Source organism: Phoxinus phoxinus, assembly GCF_949152265.1.
Source record: "Phoxinus phoxinus genome assembly, chromosome: 15".
Taxonomy (NCBI): Eukaryota; Metazoa; Chordata; class Actinopteri; order Cypriniformes; family Leuciscidae; genus Phoxinus; species Phoxinus phoxinus.
In genome coordinates this window covers 7,417,750-7,433,735 of record NC_136890.1, presented here as the reverse complement: position 1 = coordinate 7,433,735, position 15,986 = coordinate 7,417,750, and the positions used below count along the sequence as shown (strand labels likewise).

General features: G+C 37.8%; 1 protein-coding gene across 4 annotated transcripts in view; it reads right to left on the bottom strand.

The window, feature by feature from the left end:
* prdm16 (PR domain containing 16) overlaps positions 1 to 15,986 on the bottom strand; it is a 269,870-nt gene that overhangs the window by 106,530 nt on the left and 147,354 nt on the right. The window lies entirely within an intron of this gene.

The following is a 15,986-nucleotide window of genomic DNA, read 5'->3' as shown; positions in this document are numbered from 1 at the left end:
TTTGGAGAATGCACCCAGTGTCCTGCTCGCATGAGAAGCGAGCTTGTTCCAGGTTTGGAGATAATGGGACCTCATATGAATCTCAGTGGCCTTCATTCAGAGTAGAACAGGAAGAGGCTGTGCGCTGGGATTATTGGGAGCGTATGCAGGTTTTAAAGTAATCTGCAGAGCCCACAGCCCACCCGTTTCCTGTCTCATCCTCTGAATGAGGGGTGTGTGAGTGTGTGTGAAGGTTCTGATGGATTCTTGGGTTGAATCAGACAGTTGAAGATTCAATCTTGAATTGACAGTTGTCTACAGTTGTGTATCACCTCCTTTTTTCCCTTTATAAGTCTGCCATTTTTGGTTTAATAAAAGGGTTGGTATAATGCCCTTTTCACAAGATGTAAAATAATTTGATGTCCCCAGAGTGTGTAGGCCTATATGAAGTTTTAGCTCAAAATACTCCACAGATATTATATAGCATGTTAAAATTGTCACTTTTTGAGGGTGAGCAAAAACGCACCGTTTTGTGTCTGTCCCTTTAAATGCAAATGAGTTGCTGCTCCCGTCACAGGAGGCGGGGCTTCAAGAGCTTGGGTCCTTTTACCTCACACAGACATGCACTGAACAATTCAAAACCTTTTAGCCTTTTATGTTTAAACCAGTCAGAAAGATGGAGAGACTCAAGAAGAAGTGAAAACATGTAGAAGAAACAGGACATTTCTGATTGGTTAGTTGATGAATTTATGTAGCTTATTATGTGTAGTTATAGTCATTGATTAGCATATTCTGTCTTGATAATCTATAAATCGTGTTCCAGGGGAGGGGTTTATGTAAATTGTAGGGTTAGTGATGTCACTAACCCGTGAGGAATGTCGTGTAGTCCCTACCAGCCGTTTGTTGTAGTCCTTAAAAAAACGATTTCTTTAAAAACAAATATCTCCCTTTGCTTTAAACTTTGAGTGTCGTAACTTTGCAGATGTTGTTTATGCTCAAACAGCAACATTACACACTAACTAAAGTTAGAAAAGTGAAATCATAATCAACCACATCTTTAATAAATGCATTTTATATAAAATAAAATTCCATAAATATATTTTAAAAATCGTATTTTTTCAAGAAGTAAACTCTGCAAGGAAATGTCTGTAAATATTAATGTTTGTTTTAATTATTTAATTTATGTGGTAATTATTTGATTATTGATTGCTTCAAGTGATGATGACCTTAAACACAACACTAGCATGGCCAAATAAACACAGAAAGACCCTTTAATATAGCATACATCTTGGTTTTGCACGTTCCATCTGTAAGTAACCACGTGCATGAGGTGAATGTGATTGCGAAGGTGAGTGAGTGAGTCACTGAGGGGGAAAAGCAAACAGAATAAGTGACTCTTTTACAGAATACCCTCTACAGTCTGTACCGCCTTTATCAGGGTTTGATTGACAGCTCTGCAGACTGCCCAAAAAACTGTGGTTCTCTAAATTAGGCTGTCAATGTATCCAAGCCGCCCGAGTGGAAGCAATTACATCACAAATACTCAAACAAGTCTACTTAAACTACTTACATCCATAATTCAATCCTGCAGCGATGTCAGAGCAGCACGTATCCAAAACAACTTTACGCTTCTGCCGTGTTCACATTTGAAACAAGAACCCCAACCCTACATATCTGCATATCCCTTATTCATTTATTAGTATTTTTTTCTCATTCGTGTCTTTCATTTTATTGCACCGCAGCATGTGACAGCAATAATCTCACACATATGCACAAGCACATACACTGTGTGCAATCACATACATCAGCCCACGCTACACACACACACACACACACACTTTTACCGACGTATAGTGTGTGTAGTGTAATTACTCTGCAGTTTGCTGCCAGACCAATGCTCTACATTTGCTCTGGGAAGAAGGTGAGATAGTTTTTCCTTTTAGAGTTTAAAGGTGTTAAAAAATGGTTGAGTTTCATGGAAATTAATAATGTAACTAAAGAAATAGAGGCGAGAGTTGTGAATTGCTGGTGGGGTGATGAGAACGTGTGAAACGGTGTGACAGATTCATAAACAGAGTTCACAGCACAACAGCTCTGTTTAGATTGTAAAACACTACCAGGTGCTCTCAGGTAAGCGAATAGTTTCATGCCAGACGTAAATACGCATATCAAATTATGCAAAACAGACCCAAAACTGTCAAGCGTGCTCCAAACACACAAATTCTTGTTGTATATACATTTCGGTCTTCTGCTCTTTCAACTCATTCCACTTTTTTTTCTTTTCAGGTGAATGCAATTTTCTCAATGATTGAATGGTAAAGCCAGGAAAACATGGCATTGCTACATGAAATTTGTTAAATCTGGTGAAACATTAGACATTCTTATCCGCAATCAATCAATAAATCAATGATATTTATAAAAAAAAGGTTTATATATAGGGTTAGGCTTTGTTAATCTGAAGTCCTCTGTAGGATGTACTTTCTGAAAAATCTCTGTAAACGCGCGTGTGTGTGTGTGTGTGATTATCTACATATGCTTCGGCACTCTGCCATACAAATGACTTGCACTCGCGTGTATGTGTGAGTGTGTCAAGCGAATAAATAATGTATTAATTAGACGTCTGGAAAAAATGATTTGCCACAAGTGCTGGTGTGATTTATGACACGTCAGAATCATTTTAACTTTTCTCCCTTTTTTTTTCTTCTCTTTGGCGACAGGACAATTTGTGCCACAGATAGAGAGGGAAGAGAGTGAGAACGCTTTTCCCAAACAGACGTAAAACGCACAATTGAACCTCTCACAAGCTTCTCGGGACGTTTGCTTACACAAGTTTGTCAGGGTTTCTTATGTAAATGAAAATCGCTGTGAAGCTCTAGTGATTAGCGTGTCATGCTGACAGTGCTCGAAAGTGTCCGAAAACAGAGGCACTATGGTGGAGAACTGTAAAAATAAATACGTGCTTGATGAAAGCGCAGCCACCTGTGCAGTGATTCAACGCGAGTGTCTGAAGCAAATTAGCACCAGGGAGTAAGTGTGTGTTGTTATTACTGTTATAAGCCCACCTTTGTTAGCAGGCACCATCAGGACTTCTTCTTCTCAACCTCAACCCTATTTATATTGACACACAGACTGAACAAAAGAAAACAAGCTCACCGCACACATCCTAGCAACATTTTCCAGCACAGCTGCCCTAATAGACACACGACGGACAAAGAAAACAGTGCTTCGCCTCACAGGCTGGATTTTCCTGTGCTTTGCGTGACACCCAACGTTGAAGAGAAGACGGCCTCGAACACGTCTAACAATGAGTCCTTGTCGCAGGCTAATTGGACTTCGATCTAATTGCAATTAGAGAAGCTCGGCAAACCTCGGTGAGCCAACTAAGCAGTTTGTCTCCCAGCTTGACGTTGGGGGTATGGAGTAAAACAAGCACATTTTAAGGGCTTTGCAGAGGGAAAATTTCAGAGAACGTTGCCAAAAACAATTCCCCTCAAGTCTGGATAATGTGAGGCAATATAGAAGCGCGGCCAATAGATGGTTATGGATGTCAAAAGCCACAAGTTTCCAAAAAAGAACCAGTAGAGACCAACCTCAAGGCCTTTTGAACCGAGTGAGTGACATCCTGTTGGCTCAGACGACCACACCAAGAAAGCCACAAAGTGAAAGTTTTGCTTCGCAGTTATTGAGAATGTTCTCTCGTTTGTTGGTGTGTGGAGAGTTTAGATATGTAAATGCGTGATTGTTATTGATCTTGTCAATTAATGCGGAAGCGGTCGGCGCTCAGTTTGTGGCAGATGAATCTGAGATATGACTGCGGAACAAGAGAGAGGTTTTAGAAACCGAGGTTTGTGAATTCTGGAGCTCATTGTTCTAGTCTGAAACGGAACAAAACCATGATGTCAAACATAATAAATCTGATTATTTACTGTGATAACACAAACATATCTAAACCATTATGCTAAAGTCTGTTTAATATTCTATAATATGCATGTTAAACAACCTGCAGGCTCATTGGAAAAACGTGCCTGTGGTGACATTACTGCAAAATTATATTACGTTGTTTCTTGCACACATTGCGACTTTTTCAAAGTGAAATGTGCAGTGGGTAGTGCTTAAAACCATAACATTTTCCTGAAACTGATGAACTGGAATCTAGCAATGATTTATGACACTAGCCGAATTTCCATTACCCTTCAAATTGCGCAAATTGAAATTGTGAATTGAAAATAGACCCAATGGAAACACGTCAATTACGCAAAACTCCCATTTATCGCAAAAAAAGTTTTTACGCTCGCATGAGGTGGTTTTTCAGGCAATTCGAAAAATAAATGTTTCGCAAAACTGCAATGGAAACAGTTTTTGCGCATTTACAGTCACCTGACATAATGACGCGGTGTGTTTGGACAGAATACGAGACAGAGCTCTTCATTAAATTTATAAAAGACAAAAGAATTACAGGAATACCGGATTCTAAACCTCAAAGAAATGCCACAATCAAGACCTCGAAGCAGATCTGAGGGAGAAACACCCAGAAACACTCAGAAGTATAAGGGTCGTTCCTTGCCATTAATGCTTGAATAACACACATGCGTCTCCTTCCATTAAAATTAATGGCAAGTGTGGTGGCTGGGATATACATAAACCTACCAAGGTCCGTTGCATGATTGTTGGGATGACTTATCACAAGAGGAAAAAAGGGTTAATGCTCTATTGCCCAACAAACAGTACCCTAAACATAACTGACAGTGTAAACAAAAGAAAATGTGAGATAAAAACGCACTTGGCATGCCATTTAAACTTGCTTCTTCAAGTTTTTGGGCTTTGTTATCGAGTGGCGTGACTCGTACCAGAGCGCTAGTGCAGTGCTGTGTCAGGTGAACTACCGAGCAAGTTTACTACTGTACATCTGAAAAGTCAGTGAGCTGGTTATGTGATGCATGCATAAAAATGTATTCGTTACAATTCATGAATATGGTAAAAGTGTTTTCAGGTCATATAGCTTATAGTAATATAGTATTGTGCAAGGAACCGTGTGGAAATAAGTCTGCAAAAAAATATATTAGTGTTTTACTATAACTAGTATTCATTTCAGGAAAGTGCAATGAATTGTAGATATACTGTAGGTACGTTTTGGACCACAACCCTACATAGGACAAGCGGTTTGGAGAATGGATGGTATGTTTTTGTTTTTTTTATGTAGGTAAAGAGAAAGTTTTTCCAATGTGTTTTATCCCAAAAACACAAAGCTCCAGCATCATCGGTTGCATGTGAATCAAAGCTTTCTACATGGACTTATGCTTTTACTGAACAATATCAAGGAGTTGTCATGGAAAAAATCCACCGAAATAAAAACAGTTCTGCTGTAAATACCAGGAAGCCAGCAACAATCTGATAAACCATATATCACGAGTTTAATAAGCTCATGGCTTGCCGCTTTTTTGTGTGTGTGTGTTGTTGGCCAAGGCAAACATTAAGATTTCACTGATAGTGAACGCTCCACCGTGGGTAATTAAAAATAATCGTTCCCAGCTTAGCATTGTTTGATTCTCTATTATACTCTTATCAACATCTCCTGTCCTGTCAGTGCATGTGAGAAAGACACAGCGGGCAGTGAAACGGATGACTAAAGGAATGTCAAATTCCCATTGTGCGAACACAAAGGTGAGAAGGGAGAGAGCCACAGAAAGTGAGTTTGTTTAACACTTATCACATGGCTAGAGCTAACAGAAGCCCTGGCGTTTGTGTCGGGATGCGGTGGGTGCGGAGAGAGATAGAGGGCAAAACACAATGACAGATTTAATAGACAAACACTCAAGACTTTTGTGCGGAAGGTCACGGTAACCTTTCATGAACGATACGTATGTTTTTGGCACTTTGTGACTGCTGTTTGTCCAGGCTGGTATCATATGAGAGATGTGTGTTCCAGTTAACTTTGAAGAAGATGAAGAAATAAGTAAAGTACACAAAACAACCAGTGAGAGAGTGTATCTGATGCGAAACAATCTCTATGGACTCCCTATATTGAGTTTGCAACAAAACTTTCTTTTTTTCTTTACTGCTTAAGAAATTAGTTTTTCTCTCTTTAATAGAAATAGAAATAATAACTGAGAATCCACATATTGGTTATAATGTGTCACTCTTGAAGTGGCCTATATATATATATATATTAGGGCTGTCAAAAGATTAATCGCGATTAATCGCATCCAAAATAAAAGTTTGTGTTTACATAATGTGTGTACTGTTTATATAATTATTCATATATATATATATATATATATATATATATATATATATATATATATATATATATATATATATATATATATATATATATATATATATATATATATATATATATATATAAAACACACACAATCATGTATACATTTAAGAAAAAATTATTATATTTATATATAAAATATTTATATATATAATATAAATTATATACATGTATATACAGTATATAAATGCAATATTTCTTAAATATATACATGAATGTGTGTGCATTTATACATAATAATTATACACAATACAAACACATATATATATATATATATATACACATATATATATATATATATATATATATATATATATATATATATATATATATATATATATATATATATATATATATATATATATATATACATATACCCACAAATACACATTAATATATTAACATATTTATAATTAATATTCTCAGAAACATATATCTTATCATGGAAAGTATACTGAAACCCTGATGTTTGAATTCGGTTTTTTTTTTTTTTGTGAAATGACTTTATTTATCATTTTGGGTCAATATATCTGATTACCAAGAACAATTTATTTATTTTTTCTAACACAAACAGCAAATGAGAACTCAATACCAAAATGAATGACAGTTACTGCTTATTATATTCCTCCATGCAAAATCTGATGCTTGCTCAGCCGGCACTCTTGTACAAATCTATAAACAGAAGATATTGACATTTCTGTTTATTACAATCTGTCTGAAATATATGAAATGGGCCATATTCTAATTGATGATGGCATCATTCATTCGCTCCTTCAGTGCAGCTCATATTGACAAAGTGATGCAGATAAATAATGGTGTAGACAGCGTTTATTGACAAGTCATTTGGGAAGATGATCAGTAATAATCAGGGAGGAGTAAAATAAATATCCCACCACTGACTGCTGATTCCTTTCAATGCCTTCCATTCATCATGCTATCAAATAACAGCAGCCATGTCAAAACATAGAGAGGAACATAATGTATTAATAGTGTTGGCATCATGAGTTTTGACATCATTATCAGACCTAAAATCAGACCTCTGTAGTTTTAATAATATACATGAATAAAAGCAATATTTTTTTGTTTACTGTTGCTTCAAACGTGATCTATCAGTGTATAGACAATTTGAGAAAAAATATTGAGTCTCAAAAGCACTTGACATGCATTTTTAGCATACATATATGCAGCAAGAAAATATCTAATTTTATAAATGCTTTTATTTATGTTGTTGCCAGCATTATGATTGACTGTTTGAGAAGCGATACTGCTTCATCAATACGTGCAGAATGTAAAATATCGACGATCTATCAATAATATGCCGAGTCAGACTGGGCAATGTGCTTCTGGATGAAAGTGCTTCCATGGTGTCTGTGGACGATCAATATGAGCTCTTAATTCAAAGCAGGACTTCTTGAGTATAAAAATGCATATAGAAACATACTTGCGAGATGAGATTATTTATCATGTGCAGTCTGAAGGCAAGCCCGAGGGAAATTGTCACACGATGACAGACACAAAGGAAAACATATTCCGGTTATCCTTCTAAAATAAATGCTTTCTAAATATTTGCTGCATATTCATGTTGGAGGGAATGAAAAAAATAAATGAAAAAAAAGAAGAACTGTTCATCTGAGACGTCTGAAGAACGGCGGTGTGGTTGCATTAGCTCAGAGCTCCGGAGAACAAGTTTTCCAGTCTTCTATTTAAGTTTCACTCTTCGAGAGTTTGACATATGGAAGGAGAAAAAGGAGAGAGGTTAGGAGAAGTCACTCTAACATCCGGACTGCGGCTCTCCAAATATGAATGCGGAGAGCAGACTGAGCCCTGCCAAACATTAAAGTGAAAAGTCTCTTGTGAGTTGCATAAGTGCATATATATGTGGGTCGAGGGGCACAAACGCTGGCTTTCTTCGGTTTGGGGTTGATACTGGGTCAGCCCCATCTGACACCCTCCAGCCCAGAGAAATGCAAAATAAGTCACTGATGGGATTTTTCCCCCCTAGATAAATAGATGTCTGATGTGTGTTTCCTGCCTGCTCACGCTAGCTGATGCCGGAGCGCAGGATAAGAGGTGAGCTCACCTGAGGGAAGCAAACACACTTGGTTAAAGTCTATATAAAAGGGTAACTTAATACGGCCATCAGCGTAGGTCAAATTATTCTATAGGACTCCATCTTCTCTTTTGATTGTTAGTCAATATGAAACAGTAATAAAAATAACGATTTAGTTTATTAATGAATGGCTCTGATCGCATGAACATTTTCTGTGCAAGCTATTCTTTAATAAAATAAAGATATGATGAAAGATATGAACCAATAATAGCCTAATCAGTGTTGTTTGGGTATTATTTACATACTATTATAGTGTTTATTTTATTATAATAAATATTATAATAGTATATATCAAAAACAATTTACAATCAGGTTTCAATTGTTAACATTAGTTAACTACTTTAGTTAACACAAACAATAATACTTTTACATAATTTATTAATCTTAGTTAATGCTAATTTCAATAGTTGACAATACATTATTCAAACCAAATGTTGTATTTGTTAACATTAGTTAATGCAATGTGAACTAACATGAACCAACAACGAACAGCTGGATTTTTATGAACTAATATTAACAAATATTAATAAATAAATAATGTATTGGATTCTTAGTTCATATTAGTTAATACATAAAAAAATTAGACCTTATTGTAAGTGTTACCAAATTACCTTTTATATAACTTTTTCAGTTTCATTAAGTTTAAGTACTTCATCTACTATTTATATTTCATTTATATTATCAAATTTAATTAAATTTATTTAAATTATCAAAAATGATTTAATAGTTGAAGTTAGCAATAACAACATGTTCTAATCTCACACGTAAATTCAAATCCTGCCTGGCGCTATTTACAAATAAATTTTGCTTTTTGTTTTAGGAAACATGTCACATTACAGAAGTTAAATGTGTTTCAAGTATTGTCTGAGTATTCTTTTGCATAGTGTTTTTATTCGGTGATAGCATATATTAAGACAAAAGACAAGAAAAATGATGTTGCAATGAGAAATGTGGGTGTGGGGATCACTAAATCTGTCTCATCATAATCACAGCGAATCATTCCGCCAATCAAAACACACATTTTTACGAGCCAGCCGTTTGTGTCTAAACACACACATGCTAACCACTCCGCTCTGTGGACTCTCCATTACATCCCACATATTTGGACAATCTAATTCATTGCTACCACTGGTGGGTCATATACTATGAAATTCTGTGCAGCAAATGGAAACCAACATTTTCCAAAGAGACAGTGAATCTTTTTACGACTTTGCAACATGTATTTATGGACATGTGATAGAATTATGACAACGCGATCATTTTTTGGCTGCACTACATTCTCTTGATGAAAACGATCCAGCTTCAAGATGTGCTGTAAAAGCACTAGGGTGATGAAGTTGAGTTGGGCATGTCTGTAGCATAGCGTGATGTGACCTTTCCTTGACATTAAAGTCAGTTGGTACAGGGAACACACCATGAAGTCTGAAGTCTTCTGAGAAGATTTAATACTTGAGATTCGCAATTTATGGCTGGTGTTCCAAACTTCCAAATTATATTTACATCTGACAAAACAGAACTTTATGAACAAGAGCTTGTTTAAACCTACACTCTATTACAAACATGCTTCAAAAGGTAGGAAACAACATCACTGCATTATAAAGTACCTCATTTTGGAAAAATTGTGGCAGGTGCAGTTAAAAAGGTCACCATGATCAAATACAAAAATATATATATTCTATATATAAACATAATGTTACACTTTGTGTGTGGTGTGTATTTTTTGTCAAATCACACAATTTCTCATAAAAAATCTCTTCAGCAGCTTAGCAATAAACTAAACTGTCAAACTCAATTTATCTGAAGGATGCATATTTCAGTAATAATCAATAGTGCTATTCAGAGGTGTACCTGAAAACCATACTAAAGTCTAAGTACCTTACAGCAAAAATGACTCCATTACAAGTCACCAATTCCAATACCACTTGAGTAAAAGTGTGAATATATATAGGTTTAAAAAAAAAATCATTCTAAATATATAAGAAGTCCACACCACAACAACAATGGCACAGATACACAATATCGTTGGAATCTCTTTCAGAATGTTTTTTCTCCAGTTGATGAACGATAAAATCATTGACAACCAGAATCCGTCTACAAAGCTTGAGCATTTATAGCGGCAGACCATAAAACTACAGCGTGCTTACTAAACAGAACGATATCGTCCGCTGGTGGGAACACTAATATAGTTATAGTTACAGTTATCTTTATAGTTATCGTTTCTTGGTGTAAGTGAATTAGACAAGTTTTTCATTATTTTCACACACACAATAAATACCCCCAAGGTAATGTCAATGTACCACTTTTTTTTTGAGTGCCATTATGTTACAGATAGATACTTCAAATTTCAGTTAGATGTATTAGTCTCATTTCTTCTTAACTAGAGGATAACTTGACTAAAACATGGCACATCTTACCCCACTCTCACATTATATAAAAAGCCATTTCCAGTGCATGTAATGGCCATTTATTAAACCACTGAGCTCATGCAATATCTGAAAATCAAACTTTCAAAACTCATACAAAAACAGCACAATGAACAAAACAAGCCTCAACTCTATAATCAACTATATCAAACCAGGTATCAAGAACTGCTTTTGCCCATCAGCTGGAGCTGAGTGGAAAACAATTACCTCTGACGATAATTGAACCAATGCTTGAATGAGTGAATTCACCAAGAATAACACAACTCTAATAGTTTTAATTGCAGGATAAGAATTTGTATCATTTTAGCTCTCCACGCTCAGGCAACACAAAACACGGCTGTGCGCGTCAAATGAACTGTAGCTAGAGAACCGTTTACCCTCCTGGCTTGAGAGGCTTCCAAATCAGATTAGTAGTCGCATTGACCACTAAAAAATTCAAAGAGTGAAATCTAAGGCTGCAGCCAAGAGATACCGTCTGGAGATACAGGGGAGGGATCACAAACAAGATATTTCCTCTACCAGTGTGGTTGATGAGGGACAAAGTTCATGCAGACCGTTTATTCATCCACTGCCAGCGATCTCAGTAGAGGGAAAGTTTCAGTTATTTCGAACTGTTAAATGTAATGGGAAGCCTTGATGTAATGGCAAAAAAAAAAAACTGGCGTACAGAGAAAAAAAAACAGTGTTTATAGATTTAAACATTAAAGACGAAGTAATTTTTCCAGCGTAAAACTTATTGACGCAGCAACATTGTCTCAACCAGTGGTTTGAGCTTGGGGCGGGACTATCTGTTTGCGTCCAATGACAGACAAGTAGCATGTTCAGGAAGTTTGTTTGGACAAAGTGAAATATTTTGCAACTCCGTTTGGTGACACTAGTGGCGCTGATTTTACACTTTCATTCTAAAGTTTGTTTGAGCGTACTGGTAAATCAACATACAGTAGCACGGGTACTGTTTAGACCATTATAACATTGCTTTCCAATTTTTGTCCACCGACCACCAGTGAATTGCTGTCTGTATGTAAATGTATCAATAATATGATTGATGTATATTTCTCCCTAGCTTGCAAACTCTTCTTTCCCACAAAAGACTCTAGTCTATTTATTCTCTCTTTCTAGAGATAGCGACATTTATCACTGTAGCCGCCTGTCCCCGAGTCCACCAGATCAACCCATCACCACCACAATAAACGTCAAGCGCCGATGATTGATGCAGCTAATGAAATTGATTAGTTTGTCGCCGCACATTGCATTCCCATGATTCACAGCGCGCTGTTTACTTTAACCACAAAGATTAGCTGAAAGATGAGACGTCTGAGGCGTATCGTGTGATGTTGGGAACATCCTTGGACACTCTTTATGACTGGCCTTGACTCACTCTCCTTTTTTTCCCTGCGGAAAAATCAATATGGAAGAGTGCTAAAGGACAGCGTTTAGGGATCACTTCAAAGGGATTGTCAATTGTTTTTCTCTAGCAAAGATCAATTTATAGTTATGCTCTCTAGTGATAGAAGAATGTTAAACGTTCTTGTAAATTTCAGGCACATCAAACAAACATGACTTCTTCGGCCACAAACGTGTTATGTTTGATATTATTAGGAAATTGTAGGGATCATTGAATGCTAAATCATGCTCTGTACTTGACCACATGCTAGGGTAGTAATATTAAACATGGACATCTTTTGAAAAAAACGTTACATCAAAGAGTATGACCAATCCCTAATATGGAAAGGACGACTTTCCGAATCTGACGTCCGCTCCAGAGACAGGTGTCGTCTGCAGCCGCCTCTCTGAGCGTGAACTTCGGCTCATCACAAATGACTTTATTAGCCACTAGATAACACAAAACAGCACTATCAGCCCCCTGAGCAAGGTGATTACTAGTTTATCTGTCAAGGAAAAACACTCAGATGAATATTAAAAAATATCTACGATGACTTGACACCCAGCTAGAGGCAGATGTAATTACCGAACCCCCTCCGAGTCCATGATTGTCATTTTTCTGCTATGGTTGATAGTGTTAAGTTGTTTCTATGGACGCCATTGGCATCTTGTCAGCGCTAGTCGACGTCTCACCAGCCCCAGACGCCTCTGCTTGACCTATGGTTTATAATGGGTCTCATCATAATTTATGCTGAATGATGACTTTATGAGTCTACAAACCGTCTTAACTTCACTTACATGACTAATGGAAAGTTCCAGTGGAGTAATCAGCAGGGAAATTGTTTGCAAAAGCAACTCCGACCAATTTTTTTCTCGCGCTGTTTTTATATCTACACCCACATTGAACCAAAACATCAAAAAAGAGAGAGGAATGAAAATGAGCGCAGTGAAAAGGAAAAAGGCAACACGTTTCGCATGGCTTGCTTAGCCATGTTGCTTCATGAGCCCTGAGCTTTTATGGATGTGGCCGGCGGCGGGATGCAGCGAGCTGGCAGTGCTGAGTGAGAACTCATCCATACCTCACATGAGAAAACACAAATCCAGCCTTACGCACCCCACGGCCTGTAGTTAAGTAACGATGACACACTCCTGTGGCGAGCATTAGACTTTACGGTGTGATTTGTGAAATAACAAGAGACTCTAGGCCAAAAGCTTGGAGACCAGGGGAAAAATGCAGCTATGGTCTTCTGCCAAACGAGCAGTGTTTCTTTTTCAATGTTAATATTGGACGCGCTGAGGTAGGGGCGGGGCTGAGATGTCAAAGCTTAAGACTCCTCTAATGTGTCTTGGTGGCACATAGCTGTTGTTAAGAGCATTATCGCTGTCGACCATCTGAGATAAGTGGTGTAGTGCTGATGGGAGAGACAGAGGAATCTGCCTCTGCTCAATGCCAGTGGGCAGGGCGGCACACGGGGCTTGGGGGAGGGAGGCAGCGGTGTGGCCACTAATGTTGTTTGGGTTTGCATCCAGACAGGAATTCTGGTTTATCGGGGCCTGGGGACCTACCAGAGTAGCCCATCCCCTCAAAGTGTCCATTATAGGAGCGATAGGGCATGAGCTCAGTGTTTCCCATGGAAGTGGCCTCACAATGTTGAGTGACATTGGGTCTCTCTCTTTCACTCACATAAATATACACGCACACACTCTGTCTCTCTCACTACATTATTCCCCTCTTTACAAGGATCTGCTCATTGGCAAAAATATGTTCTTTGTGAATCCAAATACCATATTTTTTTAGTGAATATAGGCTACCTACAGTAAATATTTACGATCACACAACACTATCTATATATCTTAACTACAGTTTGCAGCAGTGTGACAGTAGCTTAGCTAATAAGCATAGCATGTTGTGTTGTAACAAAATACTTCTGCATTTCAATTGCTTGGTTTCTCTTTCTTTTGGCATTGCACTGGGTAGCTTATGATATCAGTTTATACAGTATTTAACTACTTCTTTAAAGAGTAGTTAACTGTAGTTTACCTACCGAGTAGCTGCAGTGTGATTATTATTAGCTTAACAGGCTAAAAACTATATTAATTAGTTATGCTAATAACAGTAGGTTAGCTAAACACTGTATCATTTTGTGTATTTTAACAAAATAGCATAGCGATTTGTGTGTAGCGCCATAGTTTGACAAAATGTTATATCACTGATTTTTGTACCGTATTACACAGCGAAAAGCGCTAAAAACGATCTCTACTGTATTTGTCGTACATTACCACCAAGGGCGAAGTGCAACACAGGTTTTTGTCAATCGCTTGGTTTCTATTTTTGTGGTGTTCTACTGGGTAAATTTTCTAGCAAATGCTAGCAACTTGTAGTTAACTAACTGCTTTTCTGAAGGGCAGCTTGACTGTACTTTACCAACTGAGTAAGTTACTGATAGTTTGATTATGAGTAGACGCTAGTTTAACAAGCTACACTTTTTTTCAGTGCTTAATGAATCTGCTCCCTGTTCTCAGATCTGGTCTGTTGATAGATATGTTTGACAAACTAATTCCTCAAATCACACAGCTATTGTTGATTCATTATCATATATGTTGCTGATAAATGTAATACTGTTATATGCTAGTCTTTTTTCTAACAACAACACTCTGTCCACATGTCTGCCAGCCAAGGCTAACAAGTCTTAGTGATCTCCTGTGCTCTCCAGCCCCCTGAGGAGCTTTGGGACTCTGAGGCAGCTCCAGACAGACAATACGCATGTTGTTACTATATGCTGCTTTTGCACAGAACAGACAGTTGGGGCTGGTGTTGTGCCCGCTGGCCTGACCCTCTTTAGAGTCACTGGGTGGCTTTTGGGGGTATGTTCAATGCTGTGAAACACTGTCAAATGCCGCCTTTCATGGCAATGACATGCTGAAGATTAAGACATCAAGGCCTGTCTGCCAGCAGGAAATTCACAATTCTTCTTGGGTTAATTGGAAATCCAAATGTTTTGAGGTGGAAGACAGTGGGCCAATGCAGCGAGAGTCACGATAGACTTCATTAGTAACATAAAAATTTCTTTAAAAGTGTTCTATCAAAAATGCTAGCGTTGAAACATGGTTAAGAGGATACCTGAAAGCCTTTTAACCAAACTAGTCCTTTTATACTACATCAGTATCGCTAAAATACACTCTCGTAACCACACACACACACACAAATAATCGCTTCAGGCCCCTGCTGTCTTAGAGCAGCACACTAAAAGCCAATGAATAGCTTAGTTCACTAGTATACAATGTTGAAACACTATGAATTGATTTCTTATCCCTTTCTTCTCTGTAATTGGCGTCTCCAAATATTTTTTTTCATCTCCTTTCGGCCTATTTTTGAAAATGAATAATGCGACAAGCCCCAGATCCAACTTTTCCGCCATGCTGTTTATTTATCTATTCACCCCCCCCTTCGTCTTACGACACTTCGCATGAAAAGTGGCCACAGAATAGTGGTGACAGCCATGTCTAATATCTCTTTCTGCCAATTTTGGCTTCTTTCCCCTCCTCCGCACTTGATGTCTTTATATTCTCCTGAGAGTGCAGTGGGAATGAAAGGACGAGGCCTAGCTGCTGACCTCCGAGGGAGGAGAGTATTAAAAGACGGGAGCGAGAGAGAGGGCGAAGGATGTCGGGAGAGAGAAAGAGAGGGAGCAGTCTTTCCTGCTGAGAGCCGGCTATCTGGACTGGCAGGCTAAAGCTGGCCTTCAGACGCCTTTTGTCAAACGGGTTGAGAAGAAGAGAGCCTCCTCTTCACTGGAGCTGAGACAATGCT